We start from the raw sequence: 11,024 nt of genomic DNA on the forward strand, positions 1-11,024 counted from the left end.
CCCACCTCTTCCCAGCCTCCTCAAGGCAGGTTTAATCTCTCTCCAGAAGAATATTAGTCTGCAATAAATCATCAAGTTCACTGCAGCGCTTAAACCCTGCTTGTCCTTCAGTGCTTTGCTCTAATAGGATTGATTCACCCACCCACACCTCGAAACAAGGTCCCTTTAGCAGAGACGGGTCTTTGCCACCTCTGGCACCCCGCTGTGCCCGGAGGGGCTGGGAAGCCGGCAGCCCCTGCCCCAGGGATGCCCAGCCCTCGCGCTAGCCCGGGGACGGTGGCGCGGGGCCCGGTTACCAGCAGATGGCAGCTGGAGATCGCCGAGGTGCCGCTTCCCGGCGGCGGGGGAGGAAAGCTGGGATCGCTCCGCTCTTGCGAGCGCAGCCTGCAAGTACCGGGGGACCTTGGCACACGCATAGCCTCGCCACCGAGCAGGGATGTGACCTTCCTGCTTTTCAGCCCGAGTAGGGGGGAACGCGCTGGGAACCCCAGCAAGGACAGAGAGAGGCTAGGCAGGACACAGTGCCTGCACCTAGAAAAAAATAAAAGAAAAAACCCACAACCAAACCCAAGAAATCAACCAAGTCACAGGCCACATTGCTCCCCCCTCCATCCCAAGCTCAACTGCTCCAGCACCACAGCCATTTAGAGCTCATTTTCTAACCTGATCCTACCCCAGACCTGCTTATGCAACCCCCAGTCTCCAAATGCATTTTGAGCAGAGCAAGTCAAAGTACAGGTGCATCCCCTGCTCCCCCCCCATACCAAAGTCTCACTCACATCACACTGCTGGGCTGCAGCAGCTCCCCACAGCCTCAGGCCCAGAAACAAGCATTAGCTTCTTGTTAGCACTTCTTCCTTTCATTTTCAGGCCCCACTACTCAGAAACGCCCCTCCCAATGAGTCCTGCAGCAGTAGCATCTCACTGCACCATGCCACAACGCCTGCTCCAGCCCCACACGCTGCTGCAAGGTGCTCTCACCCACCCTCTTCTCCTTCCTCCTCCCCCCAGCTGATAGCCTAGGCAAGCTGTCTTATAGAAGGGAGAGATGCAAATCCCAGCTAACGCGGGGCAGCTGTGGGCAGTGATCAGCTCCACCTGCTCACCCAGCTGAGCCCTCTTTGAGGCGCTGCAGAAGGGAGAGCTCCACCCTGATGCATTGACTGAGTAATTGACGCCCTGTTAAGAGCCCCTGATGGCTCTGCTAACGCATTGGGTTACCATCTCAGGCCAGGCAGGAGGAACCCTTTACATTAAAATACATACAATTCCCAGAGATACCCCTTCAGCTTAAAAAAGTCCCCCGTTGCCCAAGGGCCAGATCCACACTAGATCCCAGGGTGTGAGGAAGCACTATGCATCAGCTGGGCCCCTGCACAAATGTGTAATGCAAAGAGTAGGTGGGCTGCTCCATCAGGGTGGCTTTTGGGGAGCCTGCAGCACAGCTCCATCTGGGGCCACCATCCCCCCGAGTGGTGCTTTACCACCAGAAGGATACTTTTTTCTCCTGGCTCCTTACAGCCCTCCACAGGCAGCACAGAGATGACTCACACGGAAGCTTTTCTTGGCAAGGACAAAAAATGGAAACAGCATTTTTCCTCCCACCTCTTCCCCCACCCACCCCTGATCTCCAAAGCATGCAGAGCTCTGCAGAAACCAACGGAGCCAGAAAAGGGACTAGACTACACATCAAGCACTACCAGTTTAATCCAACCCCAGTTCCTCATTTACCAACATCAGCCTCCTATCCAAGCTTTCTTTGGCTTTCATCTCTTCTTTTATCTGTGTGCTGGCTCTGGTTTGCCCCTTCTGCTTGCTACTGCTTTGATCTCTTGAACCTCTGTAATCCAGAGCTGAATCCATGATAGCTTATGCTGAAGAGTTCATGCATTTTTCCTGTTTAAATTCTTTCTGTTTTTCTCCCCTGAAACTTCAGGCAGGTTCCTTCTGTGCCACAAATGGACATCTTAGATGTCCAGCCTAGGCAAGTGACCCTTTTACAGTTCCTCAGACCCTTGAACCTTTGCATCCCTGTTCTGCTGGTTTTTGGTTTCTTCCATTACAACAGAGTACCAGTTCCCACTGTGCTGGCTAAAGGCTGTACCTGGCTCATCAAGGTCTGCAAGAGCCCCAGGACTAATCATAGAGGTTTGCCCATGCCGTGTTATCTGGTCCCTAAGTAGCACAGAGAGGGTCTATTGTTCCATGAATAGTTTCACCAGACAAGCAGGGGAGACGCAGCATGGGAACTCAAGTCTGTGAGCTCACTCATTTGATTTCAGCTATTTTCTTATCTAAAAGTGGATGGTGATTTTTTATTTCACCATGAGTACAGTGAGAAGAGGAAAACTATTCCCAGGTAGGGATGTAGCCATCAAGCAGTTACAGGAGCACCCATCTTTCCCATCCCGGAATGTGCAGGAGCATACAGCACAGCCAGAGCGCTGCAGTAACTGTGTGGATTCCATGTAAATGGCACCCTTAGCTTGCTTGCTCAAAATGCAGCCCCCCGTGTTGTTCACCAGTAGTTTTAGAATAGCTATGGTCCAAGAAAGTGCCCTCATTTTTAATTTAAAATGTGGGAAAGGGAAAACATGAAAAAACATGGTTGAGACTTGAACTTCCTAATCTTTCACTGGTAGCGACAGTGTCAGGGCAGACACTGTCCCCGCTCTCCCTTGTGGCCTCTGGCTGATAAGGACTCAGTCAAAAAGGAGCAGTGAGTCACTGCACTGAACTTTCTGCCCAGTTTTCAGTGGTACAGACCTATCCTGCCACCTCAGAGCTGCTGCAGGGTGGGGGCTCTTCTGCTCCAGCCCCCGCACCGCTGCAGGGGTGCAAACTGCTGCTCGACTTCCTCGCAGCATGAGGGGCAGCAGCCGATGCAGCAAGGTCTGCCTCTCCCTTACAACCGGCTGGCCAAGCTAAGGGCCCTGCTGCCTCTCCTCAGGCTGATTTCTTTTGAAAGCAAAGCACATAACATCAGGCCTGTGTTTATTTTCCCCTTAAATTAGGGTGGCTTGATTTTAATTGAGAGATCTGCCAGAAAAGGCATGTTTGTGCAGCTGTCATCAGAAATGCACACTTGCTTTTTTATTTTCTTTTTCCTTTTCCCTATTTTTTTCTTTTTCCTTTTCTTTCTTCTTCTTTCTTTCTCCTTTCTTCCTGCTTTCATTCCTTCCTTTCTTCTCTTCCTCCCTTCTTTCCCTCATATACGAACTTGCCTGATGCTACCCTGCCCAGGCTAAGCTTACAGACAAGAAACAGGACAGAAGGGGAGTAATTCCCAGGGGATCCCTGGCAGACCCAGCTGAAGTGGAGGTGTCACTTTCCTCTGAGGCCAGCCCTGTTGCCCATACCTGATGTGTGAAAAGGATGCTGTGCTTCACCTTCCCCTGGCCATGGTGATCCGGCATATTTGTGCTCATATACTGGGTTGCATGCTGGTGGGACTGGGCAACCTGTGCATGGTACCCTCCAGAGAGAGAGCTGCAGGGGACAGTGTGACACAACCTGTGTCTCACGAGGTGTTTTCCACTGCTGTGGCCCAGCCTATCCTGGCAGTCTGGGAAGCCAGATGCTGAAGGAAAGCTCCACATCCATGTCATTCCCAGACCCAGAACTGAACAGCACAGCTGTGTTTCAGGGCTCTGATGGACAGTTATCCTAGATATATGACACTAGGAATGGCTCTGAAAAGAGCAGTTGCCCAACAGGGAGACAGGTCTTGCTGGTGTCTTGGATGGCATCGCCACCCTAGCATCCTCTAACCTCTCTAACCCCTTGCTTTATGTCAAAGAAGTCTACTTTATGTTGTGGAAAGCAACCAGGGAGATGCAGCCCCGCCTGATCATTTTTCTCATCTGGAACAGCTGGAAAAAGACAGTAGCCTGAGAAATTGGCTGACCTTCTTGATGCATTCAGCTGTCTAGCCTTATATTCATCCTTTAAATAACTTGCCAAAAAACAAACAAACCCAAAACAACCAATCAGCAGGAAAAAAGAGCCCAAACAAAACAAGAGAGACTTCCTTTTCCAGCCTTGCCCTTCTACAGGGGCTGGTTTGAAGTAGTTTAATCTAAACCAGGTTTCAGCAATTGATGGAGAAAGCAATGTCCGTGGTGGGTATTTAGAGACTGGGGCTTGCCTGCCATACACTATCCAGGGGTTTATTACCTGCTGAAAAAGCTTAATGTGCTTCAGGTGCTACATGATGTCCAGATGTCGCGGCAGAAGCAGCTTGGAGAGTGCTGGTGATAGAAATGCTGCTGGGTGAATGCAGAGACATTAGTGCCGAGTGTGATTCGCAGTCCCAGCTCGTCCATTAATACAAAAACACAGGAATGGCCGAACTGGTTAGGACCAAAAGTCCATCCGGGCCACTACCCTGTCTATGGCAGCCAGCCGTAGTAGGTACTTCAGGAAGGATATCAGAACAGGGCATGCAGATCATGGCTCAGGGCCAGCGATTTGTGGTGCTGCGATTTCCGGAGCCAGACATAGTGTCTTTGTATTTAACAGCCCCTGGTGAATTTTGCTTCCAGGAATTTATCCAGCTAATTCTAAATCTCTTTGTATCCACAGTTTCCTGTGGCAAGCAGTTTCACAGCTTAACAACACGTATTGTTTAGTGTTGCCCATTTTTTCATACCCTGAAGCTGGGTGAGTTTTCTCTGTCAGATGCCACTCAAGATCAGCCCTGGATCTAGCTCACACATGAGAAATGGATGGATGGGTGGATGGAGTCTGAAATAACGTGGCTGTTGTGATCAGATCTGCAGTTACCAGTGGGTCACAAGCAGGGTGTGTTTTAGGAGCTAAGACACAGCTCATCACCTGCCTGTTTGTTAACAGGACACATGTTGCTGTCTGCATTATGCAAAAAGTGAGTTTTCAAGAGCGAACAGGAACAGGAAAAGAGGGGCACAATCTGGGTGGTGAATGAAAGACAGCATGGAACAAAATGTGTTTGTCAGGTGGGCAGAGAGCAGTGTGGCTGAAGCCAGCATCCCTTGTCAGGAAAGTGGAAATAGTGTTCAAACAGCTTTATGCCCAGTTCGGGTAAGTAAAAGAGAGTTGCAGACAGTAATGCAAAGACTTTGTATGCAAAGACTTGGAAAGTGGGAAATCCTATAGGGAGAAAGGATACAGCACCCACTGTCACAGCACATGAGAGGGCTGATTTCTCTGTGGAAGTCAGTGAGACCAACTGGCAGACATTGCTGTCCCTTTCATTTGAGAGCTAACAGCTTTCCAGCTAAAGCCCACAAAGTATCTAGGCATTTGCAAGGTAGAATAGCTGTGTTTAAATTAGGTCACCCAAGAAGTTCATCTTATCAAAGTCACCTGCATCATTTCCACCATAATCAGGAACAGTAGTTGGTGGGAATTGTTCAGCAAGCTAAGACCTAGGCACAGGGGATTTTGAAATTATTCTGAAATCCACATATGGTAAAAGCGTCACAGTGCTTTATTTCCCCACCAACACGACTGGCAGAGCAGAAGTGGGAATGTTTTCTACTCAGAGTCCAATTTCCACAATCTCTCAGCTCCCATTTAGTCAACAAAGTCATTGGCCAGATGTGGGAAAGAGCCAGTCAAAGGTTTGGTGCTGAGCAATTGTATGTCACCCTTTCCTTGAATGAGAAATTCAAAGCCGCCTCAGCTGACTGGCAGCCTTGTCCGAGGGCTATTTATGGAACCAGAGCCAATTTAAAAGCTACATGGTTGACCTCAGGCACACGATAGATGGTCAGCACATTTTCTGGGGAAGTGGAGTGCCATTCAAGATTTCTTGTAACTTTTTTTGTTCACCTGACACACACGCTCCAAAGACAGTGAAAGATGAGAAAATAATATGGGCTTGATAAATGACCGAAAGAAAGTTTCCGATCTGTAGCGGTTCCCATTATTTTTCTTATTCTTGGCATCAGCAGAGTTATGGCAGTCTCCCCCTTGCTCCCCTCCCCAAGCTCTACTCCCCCTTAACATTTTTTTTTTTTTTTCTTTCCTGTCAAATTCACAAGAGTGGCACCTGGGAGCATTTTGACCAAAGGGAAATTGACTGAGCAAAGTTGCCTCTTTTCAAATACATTTTCTTAAGAGACTGGAATGAATGAGAATCATAGTCATAACATGGCTAAACAGTCTTTGTTTAACTTAATGCAATATAATAACCTAAGTGTTGCAACACAGCTCCTTGCTGTGACATCCTTTTTCCATTTGCTTAATTTTCACCCCAAACACACGCTGTTAATAAGGTGCTGAGCAAATACAGCTCTTGTGACAAAATCCAGAAACTGAGACCCTGTATGGTGTGTTAGATACACAACTCTTATTTGGACTGGCAAGTGGCACTGAAATTGGTATTGCAAAATAGATCCATTTTTCTTGCTGCCAAATGTGATGGACAGATGAAAAGGGAGGGCTGGAGAAGTGGATGGCAATAAGCAGAGAACAAATAAAATCCCTGACAGAAAGTAACATGTGAGTTAGAATGGACATGTGATTGCTAGCAGGGAAATGCAGGATGCAGGGGGTGCTTTGTCAACAGCCAACGTTATAATAAATGTCACACTGGCACTAAAAAACTGCAAGATTAAACTCCTCCTCATGATTTATAATTTAAGAGAGAAAAAGGCAGACAGACACCCAGTGACTGGGCTCAAAAGAAAAACTCCTATTGACTTTAGTGGGTTTTGGAGCAGGTCCAGTGCAGTAAAGGTTCAAATCTGATCTCTGGAGTCAGAGAGTGTTTGGCCACTGATTTTAATCAGCAGAATCAGGCTCTTAATCAAAGTTTGGTTTACATTTCCTGCTTTTTTACTCGCTTTGTAGCAAATCTGGAAGTCATACTTGTTTTTTGGGGGCTAAGTGAAAGTAAATAAAGACTGCCATAAAGTTCATGACATCTTTAAATTAAAACACAGTTTCATTAAGCAATATGACTAAACCTTTCCCTTTCATTTTCTCAAACCAGCCCAATCCTTTAGAAAAGTCTGAAATAAACTCTTGTTTCGTATAAACAACAATCTTTTGAAAGTTTCACGAATTGTCCTGAAGACTGTTGGGGAAGCAGGTTTTCCCTAAAAAAATAATGTGCAAAAGACTTACTAAATGAAAGCTGCAAAATGCTGTATTTTATGTAATTTATAGAAGAGGATTTACACAAAAATTTCACAAGACCATGTGTAAAATAGGAAATGAGATGCAAAGACATTGTTTGCCAGGACTTTATCCTTCCCACACCTACAGTATTCAGTGACTTTTTCACCAGGTATTTCCAAACAGCAGTTGAAGAGTCTATTTGCTAGGCACTGAATACTGAGGTCAAACCTGCAAAAGCAAGGGCAGAATGAAAAACAAAAAGAAATTTCAACTTTGTCCACTCAAACCCTTTCTAAGAGTCTCAAGCATGTTTTAAACAACAAGGTCAGTGTTTGTGGAAGAAGTGTTCAGCACATTATTTCCTTTGTAGAAAAGGAAATGCCTTACACAGGTGTCTGTAAGAGCGGATGGTTCATAGGCATGTAGCAAAGAAAGCAGATAAATACTGTCAAGGCTTTTCACACTCTGGAAGTGACTATTCAAGGACTCTGATGCTCAAGCTGCTCTGTTAGCCCTGGACAATTTGACATTTGCACTCAAGCCAAAGCAAAGATTGTTTGGTCAACACGCTTCCTTCAGGAATACTTGGCTAGTGAGAAAATGGGAGGGAGCCAAAGGTAGACTGCAGCCCTGCCCAAGTGACCTACCAGAGATGATGAATTCAAGCATATTTTATTTGGTGTTTGATGGCTTTACTCATTTATTTATTGGATTAATAAATTTTATTTTCTGTTAGATAATCTGAAAGCTGGAGCTTCAGCAGGTGACACCCAGGCTCTTTTTAAAAGCACACACTGTGGACTTTGGTCACCAAGTCGTGGCAATACCACACATAGGTGGGATCTTCCTTCCTCATCCCCACCTAGCCCACCCCACCATGAACAAGCAACAGTTTTGTAAAATCTGTGAAGGCTCTGGTACAAGCTTAGCAGAAGGGGAAGTAGCAATGTTTCCCTACTACAAATATATTTTAAGTCCAATGAACAAACTCACATTGCAGTGCTAAGGAGTCACTGCGGTCCACAGAGAGACATGGACTTTACTGGGCTTCTTTGAAAAGTCTTAAAAACAAGCAGACTTCAAATCTCAAAAGCCTACGACTTATCAAAAGAAGAAATACGAATTTTCATTTACTACGATAACTAACAAAATTACTTAGTTTGTGCTTATTTTTCTGCAGCCTGACTGTAGATTTCTGAGGAATCTCTTATTTCTATCTGCTAAAAGCAAATAAAATGGATGATTAAAAGTTTCCAGTGTTTCAGAAGCTATATCAGGCTTTGTCAAAGACCTCCTGGGCAGTTCAAAGGGCTGTCTGAAGGGATTACAGCTCTTTCTTGTTAGTGGGATCCCCTGCATAGAGACCTGGCTCAACAAAGCCATGGCTTTGTGTGCAGAGTCTTTTCTGAGAGTCAGGAGAAAATTCTGCTCTGTGCCATGCTCCTTCATGGTTCTGACTCTTGCATAGAACTATTGATGATTCTGGAGCAAAAATTTCTGGTGGACAAGAGCTGACATATGGCACAGGTATTGTTCTGGCCCAGAGACCATGGCTGTGATCATCCAGGAGAAGAATGACTAACACAGTGGGTCAGCTAGAAATCACATAGCCGAGATGGGAATGTCTTAATACCAACACTAGGAAAAGAAAGAAAAGCTAAAGACATAAAAGAATGTAAAAGGTTGGAAAAAAGTTTTTATAGCAGTTGCTTTAAAGCATAAACATTAGCAAAAACCTCTAGGAAAGATCTCTACTTTGAAGAAGGGAGACATCTTCATCATGAGATAGAGTTCCTTGCTGCTGGAGATGAGAGCTTAGCACAGCTGCAATGTCTTACAGGCCTTTTACTCAGGAGAGCATGGGCAACCTTGCCCACATAAGCTACAAGTGGAGACAAACAGGAATCACTCAGACAAATAAAAACTCCAAGAAGCAACACCCAGAAATCTAGCAATGTCTGTCTCTGGGAGACTGGGATTAGATCACACATTAATTGTGATTTTTGTTTGACGTTAAAAATAGCTTTGGAGCAAGCTTTGTGTAACAGCAGCATTGCTGGAAAGAGAAGGTCCTAAAAAATGTCTTCATACTTCTCTATATATGTGTATAAATATTAAACTGCCTTCCTTTCAGACACGCCACTGAACTCTGCGCTTGTTTGGATGTTGAACCTGGAAACTTCTCAAAAGTTTTGCGTATGGATAATTCATGAGTTAAAGCCCAAATTGAAATGCCATGTTACAACTTGTAGAAATGTTAGACAAATATAATGACCATATTTTCCAGTTACCTAATACCCACTCAAAATATAAAACCCAAAAGAACAGAATTGTTTTCATTGCTGTTAACCAGACAATATCACTCCGACTAAATATAGTATGTGATGAAACCAATTTAAATATTGTCCAAGTATTTAACACTGTAAATATTAGACTTAACACTCCATAAAAACAGGCTTTGATGATGCAGGCTGACAAAAGGAGACTAGTTAATTGCAGATTACATCATGGCTAGGACAGCATCACTGCTAGGACAGCCATGATAAATGTGAGGTGCAAAGTAAACCTAATAAAATAAAAATAGTCTCTGTTCAGTGTTCACCTTTATCAGTTTTGCTAACCTTTCTCAGAAAAGGGGTGTGGGGGGGAATGTAGTTTTAGGTAAAGGAGTATCTGGAGTTCAATGTATTCGTGAAGCATGTAGGGCCTGATTCAGTGAAACATCCAAACCTGTGTTCGACTTCTAGGATGTGTTTATGTCCCTTTCACCACAATGGGAATCATATGTACATCTGACATTTTCCTATGGTGGGAAGCTTTCCTGAGTCAGGGTCTGAAGTCTGTTAAACCTATATAAGGTTCACAAGGGATAACCACATGTTATTGTAAAGCATGGCACGGCTCCACCAGAGCTGAGGAAACAGAAGTTTAAAGCTTTTGGTTATTGATAACTTAAATGGATTTCTTAAACATCTGAGCTCAGATAACTCTGTTGAAAATGGGGACAACTTCCTGACATTACAGGCCTGGTTTTCTCTTCATAGCAACCCTGCATCCTCATGTGTCTATCAGCTTGAGTTAACGTTCATTGATATCTGCCCAGATATTAATGTCAAGATGGATTCTTCCCTGTGTTTTAGGAAGACAGGTTCTGAGGTACCGGGGTGCCCCCAAAGCCTGGAGGTGAGATGTTTCTATGTGGGGTTAGCTTCAGGCCCACACTGGTAGGAGGTACAGCTTCCAGATGAAGTCTGGCTCCTCACTTGCACTCCTGAATACATGGAGGCACCTGCTCGGTCACTCTCTCCCCTTCACTGAGGGCTCCTGACTGTGCCGTATGGAGGTCTGCATTCCCCTTGCCCAAGATAACAGAAGTGCAGTTTAATCGACTACAAAAAATGTATTGATTTCCCTGAAAGGGTAGTGAATAACTCCTTGTAAGGTCGCAGCTGCTGTGGTGGTGAACTGACAAAGTATCTCAGGGGGCAGCCATTTACTGTGGAAATCACTGAAGGTGCTTCTGGTGGTTGATGCTAACAACAAGTGGTTTCCACCATATTTTAGACATAGAGCCCACGTACCTCCCAGAGTGAGGTTTCCCTCTCTTATTTCATGGATTGTTTTTTCTCACTTTTTATAAGCCGAGTTCCTGACCTTTCTACAACATCCTTCATTGCCTAGAAAAACAACTAGAAACACTGATGCTTGAAAGAGCCTCATGCTAACAAAAGGTCTGGTCCCAAAGTGTCTTGTGAGGCCAGTTAACATGTCAGAGTCATATCAGAATAATGATATTATATAGACTAAGTGAGTCCAGCTGTTGATGTTGACACTCTCGAGCCGTGAAAGTAGAAAAATGATATAACTTTGTATAACTGTGGTTTGTGCGGGCCGTTTCATTGTCTGTCTTCATATTT

This window comes from Falco rusticolus, chromosome 11 (assembly GCF_015220075.1).
Source record: "Falco rusticolus isolate bFalRus1 chromosome 11, bFalRus1.pri, whole genome shotgun sequence".
Classification (NCBI taxonomy): Eukaryota; Metazoa; Chordata; class Aves; order Falconiformes; family Falconidae; genus Falco; species Falco rusticolus.